The sequence below is a fragment of the Lithobates pipiens genome, unplaced genomic scaffold (assembly GCF_037356315.1).
Source record: "Lithobates pipiens isolate NorthernLeopardFrog02 unplaced genomic scaffold, aLitPip1_a1.2 Scaffold_3, whole genome shotgun sequence".
NCBI lineage: Eukaryota > Metazoa > Chordata > Amphibia > Anura > Ranidae > Lithobates > Lithobates pipiens.
In genome coordinates, this window is record NW_027507790.1 from 144,845,417 (window position 1) to 144,869,496 (window position 24,080).

The 24,080-nt window shown below is 42.1% G+C and overlaps 1 protein-coding gene across 1 annotated transcript in view; it reads right to left on the reverse strand.

Annotated features, from left to right (window-relative positions):
* LOC143940699 (uncharacterized) overlaps positions 1 to 24,080 on the reverse strand; it is a 191,727-nt gene that overhangs the window by 77,005 nt on the left and 90,642 nt on the right. The window lies entirely within an intron of this gene.

Sequence of the window (24,080 nt, forward strand, 5' to 3'; positions counted from 1 at the left end):
CCTATCTAGATTGGTCCCCAGTGTGGCCAACAGGCCAAAAGTGACTGTACCTGGATATCACATGCAAAAGTGGGGACAGCCTGTACTCTCTGCCATTTGGCACAGGATCTTGCGGGCAGTGACCTAAGGCATACAGTGTATTCTGTGATTCCGCTGTCAGAGTGATCTACAGGTTCCAGGCAAGTGATCCTTGTGGAGGGGAGTCGGGTCCCAGAAGGCCCTGCAGGGTGTGCCCACTGTGATGGCTACTAGGCCCTGCAGTGTGGGCTGGTAAGTGCCTCTATATTTGTGGAGTTGTGGCAGCCTCCTCTGTCTGTAGTGTTTTAGAACACAGGATGGCATCAGAACATGTATTTTCCCCTTATGGATTGGAATACAGGATGTGGCAGTGCCTAAAAGGGGCTATTTATATTCCAATTACTTCTCTAGGGATGACTTGCCCACACTACTGTGTCTGCCAGATATCTCAGCCATCCTACCTTCCACAACCACTGAGCTGACTTTTGTCCATTGGGGCACAGCAAGTACAGGGGTATGCTTATTTTTGGAGAGTGCTATCATTCAAATAAAAGCTCAGGTCTCCATTTCATAAGAACTGGAACCCCAAGCCCCCTGGTCATGAGGGCAAATGCTTTGATCAGTGAAGGGACACCATCAATCACTCGGGTGCAGGGATGCCTAAGGGCCCTTGCAGACACTTGAATTTAGGAGATCTAATAGGACTGGGTCCACAGCATGGTGTCCAGAAGATACAATCTTAAATTTTTCAGCTTTCTCCGTACACAGCATGTGCTCAAGAGTGCTTTTAGATCCACAAAATAGGAGTTGTTTTCATTGCAGCGCTGCAAAGATTACTGTCCTAAGGGGTCATTGCTACTGTGCCAGTAAAGGAGAATGTGATGATAATGTGGACTGGGCACCCCAAAAGGCTGCGTGAGAGGTACAGGCAATCATGTCGTTCAGTTGTTTATGACATGTAACAATAGGAGAAATATAGCACCAGTGTCCCCCCTTTTCAGAACTATATTCACAAAATATAATCCCAAAAGGGCATCTCCTTACTCATTTAACTTGGGTAAACAGTTTGTTAAAGGTCTGGACATGTCAAAGGAACTTCAAAATAACAAAAACCATCCTGTTGACCATTTCGTAGAAGATAACTGATAATAGATATTTTGTCAGAGATGTATATATCTAGTTAAGACCTTTACAGGCGGTCTGGCATGGAACACTGCACTCTGTCAGGGTTTATCTCATTGTCTGCTAACAATAAGCATCTGGAAGGCTATCACTTTCCTCTGGTGGAATTGAGATTGACCCATCGTAAAACTGTAACAAAATCTTTCAGTTCTGCCATGCATGGTTTACAGAGTAATCTAATCCATTAGGAGTACATGGCATGTGAAAAAATGCCTTACCCAGGGTTAAGTGATTTCATAAAAACAATCAGATATCCTCTTAGATACCCCCCCCCCCCCATCCTAAAAAGTTTAGCTGGAGTAAGTAACGAATATACATTTCTGTCTATATTGTCCTGAAGAATCTAAACTGCAGTGTATTTCATAACTCCTGAGATAACAGTACTGCCAGGAAAATGATTTATTTACCCATATCAATTAGCAGCATCTTAAGCCCAAACACCACTATATTAGAAGGTACTGGAGACAAACTGGATACACTAATTCATCCAAGTAAAATAGATATCCGATACCCATCATTTTTGGAATCATTTAAAAAGGTAAACTCATGAGGGACAATAACATACTGTACAAGTTTCCAGACTGCAATCTGTAGGTATTTAAATATATAAATACATATAGAAAACTGCATCTGCGGGAGGGCAATAGCATGGTCATAAACCTGTGACATCCCATCGGCCACTCCTCAGACCTCTTGATTAGACAGAGCAATTCTGTAAAGACCCTCCTCAAGGACCAGAAAAGGAGAGGCTGCACTTGAAGTTTACAGCTCACCTTTTACCATCAAAACAAGGAACATCTTCCAAGATTTGTAAAAGCCACTGATCCATCTTGCTCATCGATTTGACTTTGTTGAACCAGGATTTTAAGTTTTTTCATTCTTAAACCCTTTGTTTTCTTTTGCATAACTGTCTCTTTCATTTGTAAAATCCTTTTTTTGTAAATATTATTGTTTCCACCATTTTAACTGTTAACCACTTAAGGACCGCCCACCGCATATACACTGAGGCAGGGCCGGCCCTATTATGCAAAACGCTGCACCTGTACATCGTTTCGTGCACGAGTTGCTGAGGGCACGCCCATGGCAGAGCGGGGGAGCTGATGCATGGGTCAGACGGCCGCAATGTCCGCCGGCCACATCCAACCGCACCTCAGAGAGGCAGAACGGGGATCTGCCAGTGTAAACAAAGCAGATTCCCGTTCTGACAGGTGAGATTGTCTGTTCCTAGTGATAACCCCTTCCCTGCTAGTGTCACTTATACAGTAATCAGTGGCCATTTTTAGCTCTGATCACTGTAATAATGTCACTGGTCCCATAAAAGTGTCAAAAGTTTCCGATCTGTCCGCTACAACGTCGCAGTCCTGCTAAAAATCGCTAATCACCGCTATTACTAGTAAAAAGAAATTTAAAAAAATGCCATAAACCTTATTTTGTGGATGCTATAACCTTTGCGCAAACCAATCAATATAAGCTTATTGCATAAAAGCATGCATATTGGCCTAAACTGAAGAAATAATTTTTTTTTTACTTTTTGGGGGGGATATTTATAATAACAAAATGTAAAAACTGTCTTTTTTTGGTTATACCCCAAAAAATAAAAACTGGGGAGGTAATCAAATACCACCAAAAGAAATCTCTGTGGGAAAAAAAGGACATCAATTTTGTTTAGGTACAACGATGCACGACCGCGCAATTGTCAGTTAAAATGACGCAGTGACGTATCGCAAAAAATTCCTGAAAATTAAGGGGGTAAATCCTCCCGGGCCTTAAGAGGTTAAACAACATTTATTTCCCCTAAAATTATCTATGATGCACCAACCCACAACTTAAATAAACCTGGTCTATTTTTGAAGAGCACTACTATATGGTAAATCTCTGGATAGGCCCGTCTGTGGTGACAGCAGTGTGTATTACAGGCATTATTGTATTGCTAATATTGTGAACATTTGAAATTTTACAATAAAAATATCTGGTGGCAGTGATTGATTTGGGGTATGAAGGGTTAATTCCTTAGTTACCAAATCCAGAAACAATCATCCTCTGTCTTCTGGCATGTGAATGTGGTCCTGCAAGCTGGGTGTGCAGGGCGAGGCTGAGAGAGTCACGTATCAGTGACAGTATGGTGTGAGTTTGACCAGCTTTATGTCACAAGTTGTAAAGGTAAGCAGAAACGGACACTGCCTCCGTCACAGAGACACCTCAAGGGTTTTACTTTCATGGTACCCAATCCAAACAGACATCCAGCCTATCCTATACTTCTGGGTCTCAATAATTTCTGAAAATGCAAAAATTCAAGATGGAGTCTTCCCAGTCATTGACTGCTTCTCTTCATCAGAGGGCCTTCACTGGTATCACTTAAGATCAAGGATACCTGTCTACGCATCCCAATTTTCTGGCCTCACCAATGATTTCTGAACTTGCAGTGGAAGACTGCCATGAATAATTTGTGATCTTATCCTTCAGCCTGTCCATGGCATCCAGGCTGTTACTAAGATGTTGGCTCTGGTTCTGGAGTTGTTGAGAACCCAAGGAATCCTCACTGTGGTATACTTGAGCAACTTACTTCTATGAGTCAAAGACTGAAGCACAATGTCCAGATGATGGTACAAGCCCTGGAGAGGTTGTTAGGCTGGGTGCTAAACTTAAGTTTAATCCCGGACAATGTTCCAGGCAAGGATACTGCTTCCACAGGAGAAGTGTAGATCTTTTGAAGCCCTGGTTGAGTCTCTAAAGGCTCTGGAAGGTTATCTTGATCAAGACCTGCATGATAGTGCAAGGGAAGATGGTATTTGCCTTCAAGCCAGACAGTTTATCTCCATAACACTGCAGCTCAATATACTGACAGTATGGGACAATTGTTGGGAGTCCTTGGATCAGCCAGTGCATTTGATTTCCAAGACCAGAGTGGCTATGGAATGGTGGATATCCATGCAGATACTGGATGCATAGGAATCTTTCTAAAGTGCAAGGTCTATTCGACAGACGCCAGCCTGTCAGATTGGGGTGGTGTTCTGGCGAATCTCTCGATTCAAGGGATTGGGATTGTGTTCATCAGAGGAGCAGAAGTTGCTGATCAACATCCTGGAATGCCGGCAAATTAGTTGGTCCTCTAATGCTGGCCTGCCTGCAGGGTCTCCTCATAATCCAATGGCATACATCAACCATCAAGGAGGTACAAGAAGTCAGGCTGCTCAAGAAGAATCCAACTCGTCTTTGGCAAAAGTTTGCGTTCCATCCATGTCCCATGTCCGCATTTTCAGTGTGGAAGACTGGCAGGCAGATTTTTTAAGAGCTGAATCTGGGGGAATGGGCCCTTCTCCCAGAGGTGTCTGCAGAGATTTGTCTGTGGTGTGAGGTGCTGGATGTAGATCTCTTGGGTTCCAGATTAAACAATAAACTGGATAAGTTTGTGTCCCGTACCAGGTATCCTCTGGCCTTTGCAGTGGATGACAGGGGGGGGGGGGCTATGCCTTCTTCCACTTCAACTCCTTCCTTGCTGGTTACATGGGATAAAAGGTTGAAGGCATTCTGGTGATCCTGATTGCACTGGTCTGGCCAAGAACAACGTGGTATTGTCAGGAACCATGAACCAGACTAAGACAGAAAAGCAGTAAAAATCATACTTTTTAATGTAATGATAAAAATGGTACAGATCAGTAAACGTAGTCAAAACATAAGCCAGGGATCAGAAGCCAAAGCGGCTAGTCAGACAAGCCAGTAATCAGGAAACCAGAGATCAGCGTAGTTAGAGGCAGAAGAACAGGATCGGGAACCAGAATGGATGTCAGCCAGGCAAAATCTTTAACAGGAACGCAGCAGAGAAACTCCAGATATGTTGAGCAGGTGATGGCAGGGAATGAATGAACAAGGCAGTCTAAAGAGCCAGAAGGGGCTGGCTGTAGGCAGGACTGGCGAGCAGATAATGATAACCAGGTGAGCCACTGAGGAATCAATGAGTGCTGACAATTATCCGACAGCTAAGCAGCCTGAGCACAGAGAAGAGAGCTGCTAAGAGCACAGCCCTGACAGGTATGTAAACACCATAGACTTCTTGGCACCTTCGAGATCAGCAGCACCGGCTTTCTCAGGGTTCAATATTCCATCCTCCTGAGAGACGGGAGTTTCAGACTCTGATTCCTTTTACCAAGTAAAAGGCGCAATGTTCAGATATCCAGTATTGCTTGTATATGGTCCATGATAGTCCAAAGAGGGGCAAGTATCAGGGTAGCAAGAATAGGTGAGTCTGTCAAGGCTGCCATCAGAGGATACTAGAAGCAAGTTCCAGTTGAGCTAAAAAAGAATAAGGACAGGGGCACCTGTCGAGAGGCCCGACGCTACAACGGTGAACTTCCGTCAGGATTTGATGACTCACGGTGCTTCACATCCCTGGGATTTGATGTGGTGCTTCCTGTCAGCGAATAGGACCTTCTGCTACTTGTAGTGCCTCCTGCTCATCCCAGCGATGCACCGAAAGTACCTTATTTTCATGTGAGTAGATATTGTTCTATGTAATAAAGTGTTTTGATATATTCTCAGAGGCGTCCCTGTCCTTGTTCTTTTCTAGACTCTGATTCCTACCCTTCTCAGGGATAGAAGGTCACCCTCCAGGACGGGGTACCATCACTCTTGGACAGCTTATTTCACTTGGTGTGAAATTCATAAGTTCCATCCTTAGTACAAAAGAGAAGAATTGCGCTTGGAGGGAAAGAGTAGCTGCTAGCATACCAACTGACAAAAGTTGACAAAAAACAATATAAAAAAAAAAAAAAGTGTAGAGCTATACGTGATATGCGAATAAATGAAACATTAGTGATACAACATCAATGATTAAATAGTATGCATGGTAGTAATGACATAAAAAGAATAAACAGGTGTATAATGGAGAAGTGAATAAAGTCTGAAGTATACAAACTCAATTTAAAAAGTCCCAAAATTCAAATCAAGCGATCACCCAAAAAGGTGTATCTATGTTGAACAGAAGTTCAACCTTATTGATAAGTTCCATCCTTGACAATATATCATGGGCGGATTCTAGCTTTTCTCCAATCTGGTCTGGAAATATTCGTGGCTTTTTGTATCATCAAGAGACAAACCTCAGCCCTGACTGTGCTTTTTCAGAGACGCATTGCTTCTCATTTCTTGGTCAAAGATTTTGTTCATGGTGTCATTCAGATTGTTTATCCTGTGTGATCTCCATCCATCTCTGTGGGATCTTAACTTGGTTTTGTCAGTTTTGCAGCTTTCCCTTTCGAAACCCGAAAGAGATCCTCTTGCCTCTTTTCGTGCAAGGTGGTCCATAGATTTGCACTGCAAATTTACTGTACTTATTCTCATTGCATTAATTCCACTGACTGGTCTCACTGCAGCTGTTTAGTTCACCTGACAGCTTTCAGGATACTTCCTCAGAAGCTTCCTCTGAGGTAGCAAGGTTGGGTCATCATGCTACTTTTTGGCAAAGCCATTAGCTGAAAAACTGCTGCAGTGCTTGCTAGTGGTGTTAGCTAGCTATACAAACAGGTCATTGGTAGTGTTGAGTAGCTGTATAGGGGAATATTTATTGTATTGTATTATTTAATTTTTTTCCTTACCATCCTTTTCTTGGAGTACATCACAGTACACAGCTTATTGCCACCTGGCTTGCTACAAAACGGAGGCTTAGCTTTGTTGGGAAGGGGTATGCTTGCATGGGGATTCCTGCCTTTTTTTTCTGCCTAGTGTCCATTCACCTGACGGTGACAGTATAAACCATGTAGTAACGACTAGTAACTTCTCTGTGTCCTGTAATGTACTTCAAGGAAAGGACTTTAACCACTTCAGCCCCTGAAGGTATTACCCACTCCTTGACCAGGCTATTTTTTACGATACGGCACTGCATCAATTTAACTGACAATTGGGCAGTCATGTGACGTTGTGCCCAAACAAAATTGATGTTCTTTCTTTCCCACAAAAAGAGCTTTCTTTTGGTGGTATTTCATTACCCAAGAGTACCCAACCACCGTAGCTGTAGATTCTGCTTACCAGACAGCAATTTTCAAAATGGCAGGTGGCTCTAGCCCAGCCTAGGCCTTTAAGCTTGCAGATGACCACAATGGAAATGATTCAGATGGTGCAGATCGATCTCTCTGTCCCGCTGAAATATCCGTATATAGATATTACAGCTACGATGGTTCGGCACTCTTTTAATTTGTGTGTGTACACCGTTTTGATTTCAAGTGGTTCAGAAAAATCGATTTCCTGGTTTTTAATTAAATTTCTGTGGACTCATAATATTGAGACTTTTTAGCGCAGCTTTTCCAATTTTATCAGATTTTCTGTGTTATCATACTATATGCTGCTTCTTTTTTGCAAGTTTTGCTTTTTCTTTATTTTCTAGCGTGGTATTCCCCCCCCCCCCTTTTCTGTTTAAATATCACTGGCAGGGAAGGGGTTAACACTAGGGGGCGATCAAGGGACTAGGTGCTCCCTAGGGAGGCGTTTCTATCTGTGGGGGAGTGGACTGGCTGGGAGTAGAGAGAGCACTGTTCCTGATCACTAGGAACAGCAGATCTCTCTCTACTTCCCTGACAGAATGTGGATGTGCCTGTTTACATCAACAGATCCCTGTTCTGGCTCTGAGGAATAATCGTGGGTAGACATCCGGCCACACCCATCAGCTCCAGCGTCGGGGACGTGCCCCCTATAGCTCTCAAAGCGGCCGACATACAGCTAGGGCGATTCGCGCAGCCGTGCAAACCTGCCATAGTATGACGGCGGCTGGTCGGCAAGTAGTTAAACATAACAAAAATAATTGAATTCCTTTCAGGATTTTACCCAGCTCATCAGAATTCTGTCATATGATTACTGCCAGCGGCTATAAACACAGAACACAATAGCACTGTGGGAGGTATTCCCCCGACAACACTGTGTTGATGGGGGAATCAAATCATTAATGGGTTGCCTTAGTATCTACTTCCTAGATTAAGATGCTGGCTCAAATGATACATTTGTGTACATTGTGGTTCTTGTGCAGTTTGTGGCCGTTTTTATTTTTGTGAGCCAACCGGCAATTACAATGTACACTTTAACATAGTGATGTTCTATAATTTTGACCTATCAGGAACTCATTCAAGCAAACTTTTTCCTCATCTGAACCCTATAAGTTCATCAAACCCCTAAAATTAACTCTTATGGTTACATTAAACCCTTCGTTCTTAAGAACTTTCAGCAGCTGATTTAATCACTTACTGAGTATGCAGATCTTTATCTTTTAATCCTTGTTTATGTTCTACTTTAAGCTGGTGCCATGACCACTTACTCAGTTTTCCAGTTTCAGGATGGCTCCTTTTTCCTGCAGCTTCCTAGGGAGCAGCCCTTGCTTGCAGGGACTAGAACTGTGTCCGCCTACACTGTGCCCATAAATCGAAACACCCAGCCCTCTAGCTTAGGATGGCAGAGCACTCCCCTGTTCCTCCCTCCTCCAAGTTAACAGAATAGAGACTGCACTGCTCATGGTTGATTCCTTTCTGTGAAGGAAAGACATTCAGGGAAGCAACAGACAGCAGAAGCCAGCAGCATTCAAAGTTTTAAACTGCAAATTCTAGGGTAACAATTTTAACATGCATTACTGGGGAATGTGTCAAGCTAAAAATACTGAGGCTTTAATACTACTTCAACATTAACCCTTAAAGTGGTTGGAAAGGCTGAAGTTTTTTTTTTATGTTTTTTTTTTATAGTACTGCATTCCCTGCAAGGTAAAAAAAAAAAAAAAAAACCTATCCAAGATTAGCTTCCCCCCCATCCCCCCCTAAATACTTCCCTGAGCCCAATTTTGATTCAGCACCATGCCCGAGAACAGCTTTGCTACTTCTCTCTCTGCTCACTGGACATGGAGGCAGCAGCGGGAGCTGCTGTCAATCAAATCCAGTTAGGAGGTAATGATTGCTGGGCCGAGCCACAGAGTGGCTTGGGAGTGAGTCCGCAAGTGCTTGCTATGGGGGAAGACACTGATAAGGAGAAGTGGATAGTGTTGGTGGGGGACCATAGGAGCTTCGGGGCTGCTATGTGCAATATCATTGCACAGAGCAGATACGTATAACATGTTTGTTATTTTGATTTAAAAAAAATAGCCTTTAAAAGCTTACTTTAACTCTTAAAAATAAATTGTTATCTGTCCATTCAGAAAGTAAACAGCATTTTCAGTCAGGTCTTAAAGCAGAGTTCCACTCTGGGGAAAAAAAAAAAAGTTAGCAGCTACAAATACTGTAGCCGCCAACTTTTAATATAAGAACACTTACCTGTCCAGGGATCCCCCCCAATGTCAGCACCCCCAAGCCGATTTGTCCACCGGCATTAGGTGCAGGCGCCGGCATTGCAAATAAGGGAAAACCGGCAGTGAAGCCTTCGAATTTCACAGCCAGTTTCTTACTGCACAACGCTAGTCACACTGTGCTTTCTGAATGGCCCTGCCATCTTCTGGGACACGCACGGGTCCTAGAATGCAACGGGGGAAGGAGGAGGCGCCAGACGTAGATTGCTGTGCGGCGATCTTACCAGGAAGTAGGCCAAATGTGTCAGTGGAGGAGGGAATCAGTTTCTTACTGCGCAACATGAGTTGTGCTGTGCTTTCTGAATGGTCCCGACATCATCTGGGACACACACGGGTCCTAGAGGGCAACGGGGGAAGGAGGAGTGGCCAGACATGATGTAGAAAGCTGTGCGGCGATTTTACCAGGAAGTAGGAGTGGGTAGCTGTCAAAAATAGATACCCGCCCCCCCCCCCCCCAAAAAAGTGCCAAATGTGGCCCCTTTTGGATGGAGCTCCGATTTAAGTAGCATAGAGAGAAGGATTCAGGTTAAACAGCTCTCTGAGGAGGGTGGCAGCTTTTAACACAAGTAGGGGCTATGTGGGTAAGAAGGAAACCACCAAAAGCAGAATACATGAAGTCCAGATTTAAATGTATTCAGACTCGAGTACAGACAAAGTGTGTACAGGCATACCCCACTTTTAAGTACATCATGGGATTTACTAAAGCTGAAAATTGCAAAATCAGGCTCACTTCTGCATAGAAACCAATGAGTTTCCTTTTACCAAAGCTTAATTGAACGAGCTGGGGTTAGAAATTTGGGCAGGATGTTTTCCCTGTGTTCTCTTCCTCGTAGTATCCCAGATGTATAGTAAGACACTTGGGGACATTCTTTCTATATATATAGATTATGTGTATGATAATACTTTCATACCATACATATACCCTGTGCTCATATATCAAACATATGTGTCTAATTTTATTTATGTTGGGATTTCTATCACAGACGGAGCTTATCATACGGGCCGGCCGCCCATACCTGCACCTACTTCCTATATTTTTTATGGGGCGTATGGTAGTCGTGTGACTTCCCGCGAGCCGCACCTTTGGGTTTCCGACCCCACTCCCTCCTCTTGGCACTGTGGCGAAATGTACGGACCGTGTAACATCTCCAATGTGTAAAGGACACTGAAGCATGAACCTATGGGTGAACTCCACCATTAAGCATTACAACTTACGTTATTCTTTTGGAAATACACCATCGGGTAAACCATACTAACAAATATAAGATAATCCTAATACAAGTATTACTTGATAGATTTATTGAGTTTAATTTTGTTTTTATTAACAGACCATCTCTGAAGAAGACCCTAGTGGTTGAAACGCGTTAGCACTATATTTTTACTGTTATCATTTTATACAGTGTATTTATAGCTAAGTCTGTTCAGTGTATGCCCATTGATATCATTGTATTTTGAATATAAGAGCTTGTTCTCCCCTTTTTTTTAAAAATGTCTAGGTGGAGCTCATGTTTTTACCATACAATAAAATATTTTTCATATTATTTTTGACATGCTATCATCATTGTTTTTTGCTGCCTAAAAACCCCGCTGGTGGGGGAACTTGTTCCATTTTTAGAACTGCACAGTAAACATAAAGACAGCGTGGGATACAGCCCACACACACGAAAGACGGAAAGACAAATACAACAGGACATTACAAAAGTAAATATAAGGATAGGAACTTAAAATCAATGGAAAAATATAAAATAGAACAAAATGGTCAAACCGTACATTGCTCCTCAATAGCAGGTGCCACTAAGGGAGAGTTGATGGAATATTTCAGTCATATTACATATAAAATGCTAAGATATTCAATGCTAAAAATGTAAATACGGTATGTGGTTTATGTAAAATTCATATAAAGTTGACATCATAAAGTACATAAGTATACATGTGTGTGCATGCATGCACTCACAAGAAACAATGACAACGGATGTAAAAAACAAAAACAAAAAAGCATAAATGCTAAAAAAACGTATAGATGCATCTACAAGCGCCTTTTCCTGCGCTGACCCAAACACGGAGTCATGCTCACTGTCCGGACGGTCCTGGTCCGTATCCTCTGATACATCAGAACAGGGGCCGCCAGTCACAGCAGGGCCCGAGTCTGAATCAGAGCTTTCCCCAGAGGATGGTGGGGGGAGGGGGTGTTTTTTTACCCCCTTTGCGCCCACACGCCACTTCCACCCTGGCAACAAAGGCCTCTAGGACTGCCGACAGAGCGTCCATAGGCACCACAGGTGCATGGGAACCAGTTGCAATCACAGGGATGTCTGGGTAAGAAGTGCCAGCTTCTGACGCCATGCTGACCCACACTCGCCTGTCACCACTTAGAGACCTAAGACAAGTCACACAAAAGTCCTCCTTCCTAGCTGCACAGACTGAGGGGCCCCCCACAGGACTCACCACCCTGACCCAGTTACTGCACGCTGTGCTGCTGTCCGCTCTCCCTTGTGCCATCCAAGAGGTGTCTGTGTGGAAGCGCGCTGTTCTAGAAGGAAACAAAAACCCAGTGCTAGAGACAAAATGACCTGAGGATACTAGAAAATGGCCGCCGGCTGCCTTAGCAAAAAAATTCTGAGAGCAGCAAGAAAATGGCCGCCGAACTACTAGATAATGGCTGAAGGGAAAAAAACTAGCTGTGGGCACCACAAAATGCCCTCGGAGCGTATGGCGGCCTCCCCACATGGCTCACACAGCAAAGACACCCACCGTGGCCCAGAAAAAAGGGAAGAGGATGAGCGGACCACCAACACCCAGCACAGCCCACTGCCAGGACCCAGCGCCCCCCCCCCTGGAGGACCCCCCGGCCAGGTAAGCGCACCGCACCCCATGTGCCCAGTTAGACAGCGGCCGATAGCATGGGGAGGAGGGAAGGGACGGGGAGAGAAGAAAGGGAGAGCGAGAGACCCCCTAGTCGACCTCCCAGGGAATGCCCAGCTGCTCCATCCTGCCGAGACAGGTAGAACCATACTTACCCCTCCTGCAGGAACTGCTGGATGCATTCCACAGACAGACCCATCACCCGAGCAGTACGGGGTGGCTGCCGGCCACGGCACACTGTGACACAGACAGCAGTAGCCTGGTCATATGTGTGCCCTGAGCATATAGCTCACCGGCCGCCCCTAGAATAGATGGGGCATGTCGTGGCTGACCCAGCGCGTAGCTAGGGCCTGCTCACGCTAGATGACCAGGCTGGGGAGACTACAATGATCTATATTATCCAGCCTGTCATCCAGCCCCAATTGTTCATTGAACATCACAGGAATCAAAAATGCAGAAAAAAAGAAGAAGCCAGGTCCTTCTCCTATACTAGGCAGAAAATAAAAACTGAGCTGCTGGATGCAGTGTGAGATGTTATAGCCAGTAGGACCACCCCCTGGGCGGTACTGTGCAAGTGTTGCTGTTTTTAACACTTTCTGCCTAGTCCTCTCCTAAAGGGGCAAAATAACCCTAAGGTCAAGAAGAGCTGCTGTGAGAAATGTATTCAGTTTGAAGCAACAGGAGGAAAACAAATATATATGTATAATGCCAATTTGCTCTGGTGGGTTCATCTTTAGGCTTGATAATGATAGAAAAGCTGCATATGCAGCCAAGACCCCTAGGGGAGTCACTGGTCTTGTAAATTGTGACAATACAGATTATTCCTCACAACATTTAATCATTTACTACCCGGATAACAGCAAAGTAGGTCTTAAAAATACAAGTACATCTTAAGTTTTTTTTGAAGAAAGGCATTTGATATATTCATCGTCATTCATTAACTGTGAATATTATTTTAAGGCATAAAAGGCTCACATTCACAAACGCAAAACACATACTGTATATTATTTTCGCAACCATGTGTTTACTATTTTGTATAAAAACCACAGAAGTGATAAAATATCACCAAAAGAAAGCTCTATTCGTGGGGAAAAAAAAAGGATATACATTTTATTTGGGGACAGTGTTCCACACCCGCACAATTGTCAGGTAAAGTAACGCAGTGCCGTATCGCAAAAAATGGCCTGGTCATGAAGAGGGGGTAAACCTTCTGGAGCTGAAGTGGTTAAACCCCAATGTTCTCTGTAAAGGCATTTTTGTGCTCAGCTGCAAAAGGAAGACAGTACATAATCCCCTTTCCTGGTGTTTCCGGCCTTGGAACACCGCTTCATTCTCATCCCCTGAAGTTTGATGGAAAACCAACAATTCCAGGGGTGTTGTAAAAATCACAAATATATCGCAAGATATTATTCCATAAACCGCCAGTAGCTTTAGACTGGTGAGACATGGACGTTTCAATAATGTGCCTTTTCAGGAAAGTAGGACAAGGAGACTTCTGAAATGTTGATAAAATATAATTTTGTGACACAATATAATGATTTATGAGAAAAGTAGGCTTTTGGCAGTTAAATGCCCACTCGCGCCAAGAAACAATGATTCCACATCTGGATGATATTTGTTTGTGAATTAAACAATTTTAGAAGCAAATTAGCATGAGATAAAAATAGACTGCAATAAGAACACAGTTACATAGAGTAACTGAACAATAAAAGTGGAGCACTTTAAAAATCGAAACATCCATATACCGTATTTCATGATGTATAAGACGACCCCCTAATTTTCCAGTTAAAACATAGGTTTTGGGCTATACTTGCCGTATAAGACTACCCCCCCACAATTGTTGGAACAGATCCGTAGGATGAAACATCTCACTGCGATAGTCCATAATACCCTCCCTCAGTTCTCAAAAATATGGGACTTGCGGGATCATGCTGAGCTCAACCCTGGTGTCACCCCATCACACCCTTAAATGATCTGTTCCTCACTAAATATTTAGGCTGACTACTGATTTAATACCCCCTGACATATTAACCCCCTCATTTTATAGATCCATGGTGGGATCCTTGTGGAGTGTCCTCTTTTTTTTTTGTTTGGGCACCCTGGGGGTTCCACTAACATATGAACTAGAGAGCACCAACTCCTTTTTGTGTGATATACCATGTTATGTTTGTCTCGTCTGCTCTCTCGTTCCCCTACCCTCCCCCCCTCCAACCAGCCAGGTTGCAGTATCATGCAACTACAACTCAGGTCGCATTGTACTTTTGCTTCTTTTCATGTTTTATGCATGTTACTCGTGCTATATCATTGATTGTTTTTCTTTCTCAATAAAGATTTTTGTTTAGCAAATATTATGAACAAGTAAACACAGCAATACATTTGCTTGTGACAGCATTGTACATCTGATGAATTTAGTACAGCAGTGTGCACAGACAATGAATACAGCATAAGAGAATAATATTCAGCAGAAAATGAATATAGAACGAGATGCTAATGACCTCCGTTAACTAGTGCTCTCCCATTGGAAATCTGTAAAGCTCGTTTGGAGAGCAGACTCCCATAGGCTTCTAAACCTGGGGGAATTTATGGATTCGGCCTGCTGGAAATGTGAGTACATCAGGGAGGTGTTTTCAGTCTGTTCGCCAGCCTGGCAGACAGATTCAAAAAATGTAAAGTCTCTGGACAGGTTGCCTGCCTTATCCAATGTCAAAAGGTAGTGAAGTAATTGCCTGTAGTTCCATTACTTGAAAACCAAGGGTGTGAGGTCTCCCAATAATCGTCTGAAAGATAGGACCCCGTTCCCATCAACACCATTTGAAGCTAGGAGGGGGGTGCCATCTTTGGTAGTAAATGCTTTTGCTTTTATGCCTGGGGGAAAAGCTGGGTTGTTGTAGAGCGGGGTAAGTGGTCCTGGAGATGTGGATAAATGGTGCATCAGGGCAAGTTTGTGAAAAATGTTAAGGGTTGTTCCTATTAAATGGATGTTGTTTAAGATATTATATCATTGATTGGAATTGCTTTTATACATAGGACTCATTATTTGTTCACTTGTCCACCTACTCTTCTATAACTTTGTGATAATGAAATAAATATACAAAAAAAAAAAAAAGACTACCTCCCCTTCTGAGGCAACACCATTTAACCACCTCAATACAGTGCACTTACACCCCCTTCCTGTCCAGACCAATTTTCAGCTTTCAGCGCTCTCACAGTTTGAATGACAATTACTCAGTCATGCAACACTGTACCCACATTAAACTTCCTTTTTTCCGCACAAATAGAGCTTTCTTTTAGTGGTATTTAATCACTAGTGGGTTTTTTATTTTTTGTGCTTTAAATAAAAATCTTAAATTTTGTGAAAAAATGCCCTTTTCTGCCTTCATAAAATTTTGCTAATTAGTAATTTGTCTTCATAAATTTTGGCCAAAATGTATACTTCTAAACATCTTTGGTAAAAATAACCCACATTAGTGTATATTATTTGGTCTTTGTGAAAGTATAAGAGTCTACAAACTATGGTGCCAATCACTGAAAATTGATCACATCTGATCAGGCCTTCAGTACATCGGGTGTATCTCATTGCTTGAGACACTAACAAGTCAGAAAAGTACAAATACACCCCAAATGACCCCTTTTTAGAAAGTAGACATTCCAAGGTATTAAGTAGCATGGTGTGTTTTTTTTAAGTTGTCATTTTTTCCCACAATTCTTTGCAAAATGAAAAAAATATTTTTTTATTTTACAAAATTGTCATATTATCAGGTTATTTCTCACGCACAGCATATGCTTACAACAAATTACACATCAAAATACATTCTGCTACTCTTCCAGAGTATGGCGATACCACATGTGTGAGACTTTTACACAGCCTGGCCACATACAGAGCACCAACATTGAAGTAGCACCTTCAGGCGTTCTAAGAGCAAAAATGACACATTTCATTTCACAACCACCTATTACAATTTGGAAGGCCCTGGAGCACAGCAAACACCCCAACGTATATTCTATGAGGCATGGGCTGCAAATAGATACTCAGGTACTCTGATGGGCTGCAGATAGGCACTTGGGTACTCTGATGGCCTGGTGACAGGTACTCGGGTACTCTGATGGCCTGGTGACTAGCCGGCTGTTTACCAGCGTCGGTGATGAGCAGTGTTCGAGAACACGCTGCCAACGACGTGCACGCGCAGCGCGCTCGCATTGCATGCACCGTGGAGGTGGAACCATCTGTGATCGGCCGTGACTTCATCACGGCCGATCACGTGGTAAACAGCCATACCCAATGGCTGTTCACCCCCCTCGGTGGCGAGCGGTGTCTCCGTGACACGCCGCCACCGAAGAACAGGGATGCGCGCGATCATGTGCACTCCCTGTTTAATTGACGTTCATATGACGCCCTCCCGCCACAAGAGCCGTGCCGCCTGGCCATCATTTGACAACAGGCCATAGGCAACCAGTTAAAATCAGATTTTATTTAAATAATTTTAATTAAAATGGTTATGACTTACTGGTATTTAAAATCCCTCAAACTCATGTTCATCCTCTAACATCATAAGTTCATCAATGACATCTTGTGATACATTTGTAAGACAGTCATTATATGATCGAATTACGAATCAGATGGCAGGCTTCAGCTTCGACTTCCCCTTCATTTTGCTACATGGAGTTGTCCTCCATACTATGCAATGAATTTGATTTGCCACACTTCTTGAAAAACTTGATTACTGTTTCTGCATCAAATATCATTCCAGTCTTTTATGACAAAATTACACAAAATATCCAAATATGGAGCACGCATGTTTCCTCTTTTTTACGAATGACTTTTCGCTGTTAACCATCCACTCATTCCACTATTCTTGAATCTGATCTTTAAATGGCTTGTTTAGGCACACATCCAGTGGCTGTACCAACGATGTCAATCCTGCAGGAATAACTGCATCTTTTTTTATCCTTGCCAGCCTTTTCGTTGTGCTGGTAGTTAAATGAGCCCTGGACATATCCCACACCAGTAGGCTACGTTCTCGACAAAGTCCACCTGAACGCCTACTCCATACATTATCAAGCATAGCTTTGCCCCTTCTTCATCCACATGTACAAAAACTCCAACAGTGAACTTGATTTTCAGCATTGTTTTTATTTTAAAAATAATTGGTCTTAGTTTGGCACCATCAGCTGTACATGCTACTACCACTGTAAAATTGGACTTCTCATGATCTGTTTTAATTAACACTGTTTTTGCACCTTTAGAATTGACAGTTTTATTTACAACCATATCGAAATTCATAGGAGTTTTTTAATCCATATTTCCGATATTACTTAATGCATAGCCATGTTCCTTGCTCTGTTTTATTACGGTACATATTAATGGAAATTACTTACTTTGCCAGGGAGATCTTCAGGTAATCTTTGTGTAGTTTTGTCATTTGCCTTCCCAAGAACCTAGTACACCAGGATACAGTGGCCCTAAATCCTTTGCTGTGATCTGGGTTAGATTTGGCCCACTGAAGTGCAAACATATGTATGTTGTTTCGTGTCACTACATAACTATTTTGACGATGCTCATGCACCATGTCTGCTACACTATTTTTGAGTTCTGGCCAATGTGCCTTTTCTTAATGCACACTTACCCCTTGGCATACTCTTTAATGCATCTTCATTTGCTTTCCAGTCTCGGACCATCTTTTCTGTTACTCCATATTGTCTTGCAGCAGCACAGTTATTATGTTCCTTGGCAAAGTTTACTACTTTCAGCTTGAAACTGGCTTCATATTTCCTTCTTCTTGATGGAGCCATGATGGGGTCATCTACCAGCCATTTTGTTTGCACCCACTAATCTGTCAGCCTGCTGGATGTGCGGTAATACTGTATGTACAGTAGCTTCAAAAATGATTAAATTAAAAAAGGAACAGTTTAAAAATATAATAAAAAAGCAAAATAATTAAAAAAGCACCCTTCCCCCCGTGCTCATGCGTAAAGGTGAATGCAAGCGTCGGTCTGGTGTCATATGCACACAGAATGTATTTTGGGATGTAATTCCACATATAGCCAAGCCATGTTTGAGCCATAGATCATTTAGTGACAACTTTGTGCAAAAAAACTAAAAATAAAATTTTTTAATTTTCCCGCAACTTGGCAAAACAAAATATTCCATGGACTCAACATGCCTCTCATCAAATAGCATGGGGTGTCTACTTTCCAAAATGGGGTCATTTGGGGGGGGGGTTGCTATCTGGGCATTTCATGGCCTCTGAAACTGTGACAGGCAGTGAGGAGTGAAATCAAAAAAGTACGCCCTTAGAAAGCCTGAAGGCAGTGATTGGGTTCTGGAGTCCTGTATGCGGTTAGACTCCCAAAAAGTCCCACATATCTGGTATCCCTATACGAAGCAGTAGAATGTATTTTGGGGTGTAATTTCACATATGCCCATTGCATGTTTGAGCAATAGATCATTTAGTGACCGTTTTGTGCAACAAAAAAAAATTCCTTTTCCCGCAACTTGTGGCAAAAATATAAAATATTATATATAAAAAAGCTTTGGGTGTCTACTTTCCAAAATGGGTCATGGGGGGGGGGGGGGGGGTTGTGCTATCGTGGCATTTTATGGCCTTTGAAACTGTGATAGGTAGTGAAGTCAACAAAGTGCTTGATTTTCGGGGCCCTGTACACAGCTAGGATCCCAAAGTCTCACACATGAGGTATACACATACTCAGGAGAACAGCGGAATGTATTTTGGGGTGTGATTCCACATATAACCATCGTATGTGTGAGCAATATATCATTTAGTGACAGCTTTGTGCAATTTTTTTTTGGTCATTTTTCAATCACTCGTGACAAATAAAATATTCACTGGGCTCAACATGCCTCTCAGCAATTTCATTTGGGTGTCTATTTTTCAAACTGGGGTCATTTGGGGGGGGGGGGGGTTGTACTCCCCTGCCATTTTAGCACCTCAAGAAATGAGATAGGCAGTCAAACTAAACGCTGCGTAAATTCCAGAAAATACCCTAGTCTGTAGACGCTATAGCTTTTGCGGAAACCAATAAATATACGGTTATTGACATTGTTTTTACCAAAGACGTGTGGCTGAATAAATTTTGGCCTAAACGTATGACTAAAATTGAGTTTATTAAAAAAATGTATAACAAAAAGTAGAAAATATAATTTTTTCATTTTCTTTTTTTTTCCCATTTATATCACAAAAAATAAAAATCGCAGAGGCAATCAAATACCATCAAAAGAAAGCTCTATTTGTGGGAAAAAAAGGACACCAATTTAGTTTGGGTACAACATTGCATAACCCTGCAATCACCAGTTAAACAGTGCAGTGTTAAATTGTAAAAAGTGCTCTGGTCAATGAGCAGCCAAATCCTCCGGGGCTGAAGTGGTTAATAGAATACATTGCTCGCCGTGATTGGCTCAGCACAGTATACTGTATGTATCCGAAGCTACATACTGTATTACCGCACATCCAGCGGTAATATTGCTAATCCCTGACAGATTAGGGATGTTCGTTTTCGGCCAGCTTGGCCCAAACGAACTAAAAGGTTCACATTTTATACCCCACGTATAAGACGACCCCCCGATTTTTGGGGGATGTTTTTAAGTATAAAAAGTCATCTTATACGCCGGCAATATGTTATACCATACAGATTGGTGTTGATTAACTAAAGGCAAATAGGCTAATGAGATGAAGCTATGCTGACTTCCATCATCCAATCATGTGCAACAAAAAAAATAGGAATTTGACCTGTAAATCACATGTCTTGGAGTATTGTACGGGACAAAAGCTGGATAGTCATAGATCCTGGGGTTATAAATTACTACCTTCCCGATGATTGAACACTGGCAAATTCTTAGCTGGGCAAGTTGGAAGGCTAAAACCACCGTAGGATAAAAAAAAAAAAAAAAAAAAAGGGTTTTGGATGCAAGACCACTTTATCCTTGTGAAGAATTGGGAAAGGTGCTAAGATACACGTCTGACAGACAGGATGACCATCAAGAAGGCCATTTTGCCAGAGAGATCGCCAAGGGGGAGTACACTAATTAAATCAAAGGGTAGTTACTGCAGGGCAGAGAGAATCAACATAAAATCCTAAGAAGTAAGGGGTGCTTGATCCATAATATACCTTTTTCACAGCCATTGTTGAGCACTCTCTTACACAGAGGAGCTGGTGCCCTGCAGGATCAGTGACTAGACTAAAAAAGGTAAGTATACAGATCTTTTCTTTTTACAGGATAGGCTGTATAGGTAGGAGAGGGGAGGGGGCATTTTTAAGAATAGTTATAGTTAGGCTTTTCTTCCACTGAAATCCTTAAATTCATTTCAGATGTGAACAAGGTTCAGGAAGGCAGTATTTTCAATATGACACTAAGATCGAGTACATGGCAACATGACCTCAAACAAGCAGGAGAAAAATTTAAAACTAATCTTGGAAAGTATTATTTTATTGAAAAATTAGCTGATGCTTGGAACAAACTTCCAGCAGAGCTAGTGAGTCAGTAGAATTAACATGCTTGGGACAAACAGATTTATAATAAAAAGAAAAAGTAAATATAAATAAGATAGAAAAATTGGGCAGACTTGATGCATCACTTTTTTCCGCCTTCCCTCCTATGATTCTAGGTTATGGATAAATTCCCCTTCATCAGGATTTTCAGAAAAAAACTGCATAGTGTAGTTTTATAAAACAATCCAATTACATTTGAGTTTATTGTAGATCAGATTAAAAAATATTTTTGCACATTTATTGCAATTCTTTTTTTACATTACTTTATACATCTGTAGCACCCACCTAAACCCTGGAGACATGTGAGGGACCTCCAGTGGCACAGTGGGCTAACATTTACTCTAGGGCCGAATCCATGGATTAAATGGCGGAATGTGCATCAACTGGGTGCCAGTCACTTTAAGGTTAATTCACTGGCTCACAGGCTGCCGATTTGGCTTTAGTACATTTTGAGTCACTAACCTGGTACAATCATAGACACAGGGGACATCTATACCTTTTTGACACTCATTAACCACACACAAGTTCCAGGTCAGTGACCTAACGGTATTAGAGCTTCACATGGCCAATCAACAGCATTTTCAGACGCTCTTGAGTGTGTAAGTGTAAAACAAATAAATTAAAACGGATAAAATATTCAATATTTAGAAGAATCACGCTAAAAAGATAAAATAAAATATGTTTCTCACAGTGATATTGATCACTTGGTGGATTTATCCTCCACTGAATATATTTTTTTCTGGTGCAGTGGTTAGATACTCTACTTTTGCAGCAATGGGGTCCTCAGTTTGATTCTGGGCCAGCACAATATCTGTGTGGAGTTTGCATGTTCTCCCTGTGCTTGTATGAGTTTTCCTTTGACTGGCTCCCTGTTATCATGCGACCATTAATGACCTCTTCAAACTCTTCACCTGTGAAATCTGCAAGGCGGATAGTGGATTCTAGAACTAACAGCCAGATGAATGCACAGTGGTGGCTGCCCAGCCTGGAGAAGGACTTCTGTACAGTAGCTTGTAGGCATATATAATGAACATAGGCATGACGATCTAGATTGGTTACATACTGTCTTACTTTGAAAAAGGCTGCAGTACTCAGCAGCGGAGAGACTCTGCTGCAAAAATAGAAAGAGGTAGCCTGGCCGTTGCACACCTCACCCTACCTGAGTGGTAAGCAGGTAAAGGCAGTCTCAGTTCAATTCATCCAGACCATGTCTCCAACATGTTTCGCCCCAGCCCTGGGGGCTGAGGCTGCTTTTGCCGGCTTAACACTCGGTCAGGTGAGGTACCTGGTGGTCAGGCCACCTCTTTCCATTTTCTCAGCTTGCACCCTCACTGGTCAGCGGCATCCAACTCACCGGACCTTGGCAGCCTGAACGGGTACCCTTAAGCATTTATTGTGGGTTACAGTCGAGACACCCTCTCAGAGGGAAGATTTGCTAGCCAACATCCAAGGAAGGGGCTGAGATTGAAGGACAGGAAACTGCATTTCTATTGCAGCAAGTGAGATCTAGAATTATAGGGGTCAACACCCTAGGGTGAGTGCATATCTATTTACGCGTGTTCCATGGGTGTTCTGCCATGGATGAAGAAATACTAGAACACATTATTTGGATGAATATTAGTGATGGACACTCTGGATATTGTAGACCAATTATGTGTTATTGCACAGATTTGTGGATATATACATTTTTCTTGGGTTGAGAGTCACCATAAGGTTCACCCTGCTGGATTATTATTCGGGAGATCCCATTTATCATTTTATCACTTGCATTAGGAGTGATTAGGTTATAAGATATTATCTTTATATACCATATATTTATAATTGTATATTATTGTTTATGCATAGTGTTAAGAATGTTATTTGTTTTTGAATTACTAGCTGTAGTGGAGCTCTTCAAGTTTTTACCTATTTTTTTAAAATCTGCACCAGGGTGATTAAACTCTAGCTCCTCTGGGGCAGGGATTTGCAAGAACTGCCAATGGCATTGTAAATGGCAGCAATATGTCAGTTTTATAAAAAATAAAGGAATTAAACACATTAGAAAAAAATAAAATTAAACATTATACTTTCTTCCTTCTTGAAATTAAATTACTATCGCATATGGTATATCAAATAACATTATACCCTACTAATTGCCATTCAAAGGATGCTTAGGAAATGCAAATATGTTTTGTTGATGCTAATCGATTGCACCGTAAAATAATATGTTACCAAAATCGTCATAGTTCTCAAAGACTTAATTGTAAGTTGCTGCTGAACACATTTTAATAAACAAATGTAAAATCCTGCCAGCAGGTGCTGTATATTAGTAATGCTAGTTATGAATTATTCAGCAAGGAAAGCACTTCTGCTGAGACAGACTTTACAATAATGTTTTTCAAGTGAGATCAGTGGCTATCACAGGCTGTCAATGCCAATTTGCTTCAATCCAAACAGAAAAGGTCACACCCATAACACAAACAATAGGGGGATCTGAGGCTTGCATTGCTCTTTCCCTGCACAAGCAAGGCGTTTTATACTCTGACCATAGACCTTGAAACGACTGAAATTGTGTAATGGTACTTAACTTCCAAATCTAACTTTAAATAGGCTTTGACAGCCCCACAATAAATCAGATCATTGGAATTAGGAGGAGCATTACAGTGAATGCACATAAAATAGATGGGCACATATGTCCACCCCTATGACTGGGTAACCATAACCATCTGAAGATCAGTAGGCAGTTCAACCAATTCTGACAGATTATTAAGGCAAATGGGGTTTCAACCCGGTACTAGCAAGGTGTATCCAATAAAGTGGCCAGTGAGTGCATAATGTACTCCAAGAATAGGATTTTACGATAAGTCCAAAATCCTATTTTTTTTGTCATACATTACAGGACACAGGATGAATATTCATGTACATTGGAATGTTCAAAAGCAGTCAAATTGAGGGGTGGGCAATATAGCAAACAGTCCCGCAAACAATTAAGTTAAAAGAGGTGGCTCTTTGAAACCTACATAGCCACTTGAAGAACCTCATGACCAAAGCCAACATCTGCTGAAACCAAGCGGTTGAAAATCTGAGAAGCAAATGCCCGATGATGAAAAGCCCATAAAGAAGTAACTGATCTAGGGATGTGCTTTGAACAGGAAAAAGGGAACCTTGCCTCTAAGATCATAAGCTTTAATGATGAGCTGCACTCCATCCAACCTACCATGGCCTAAAA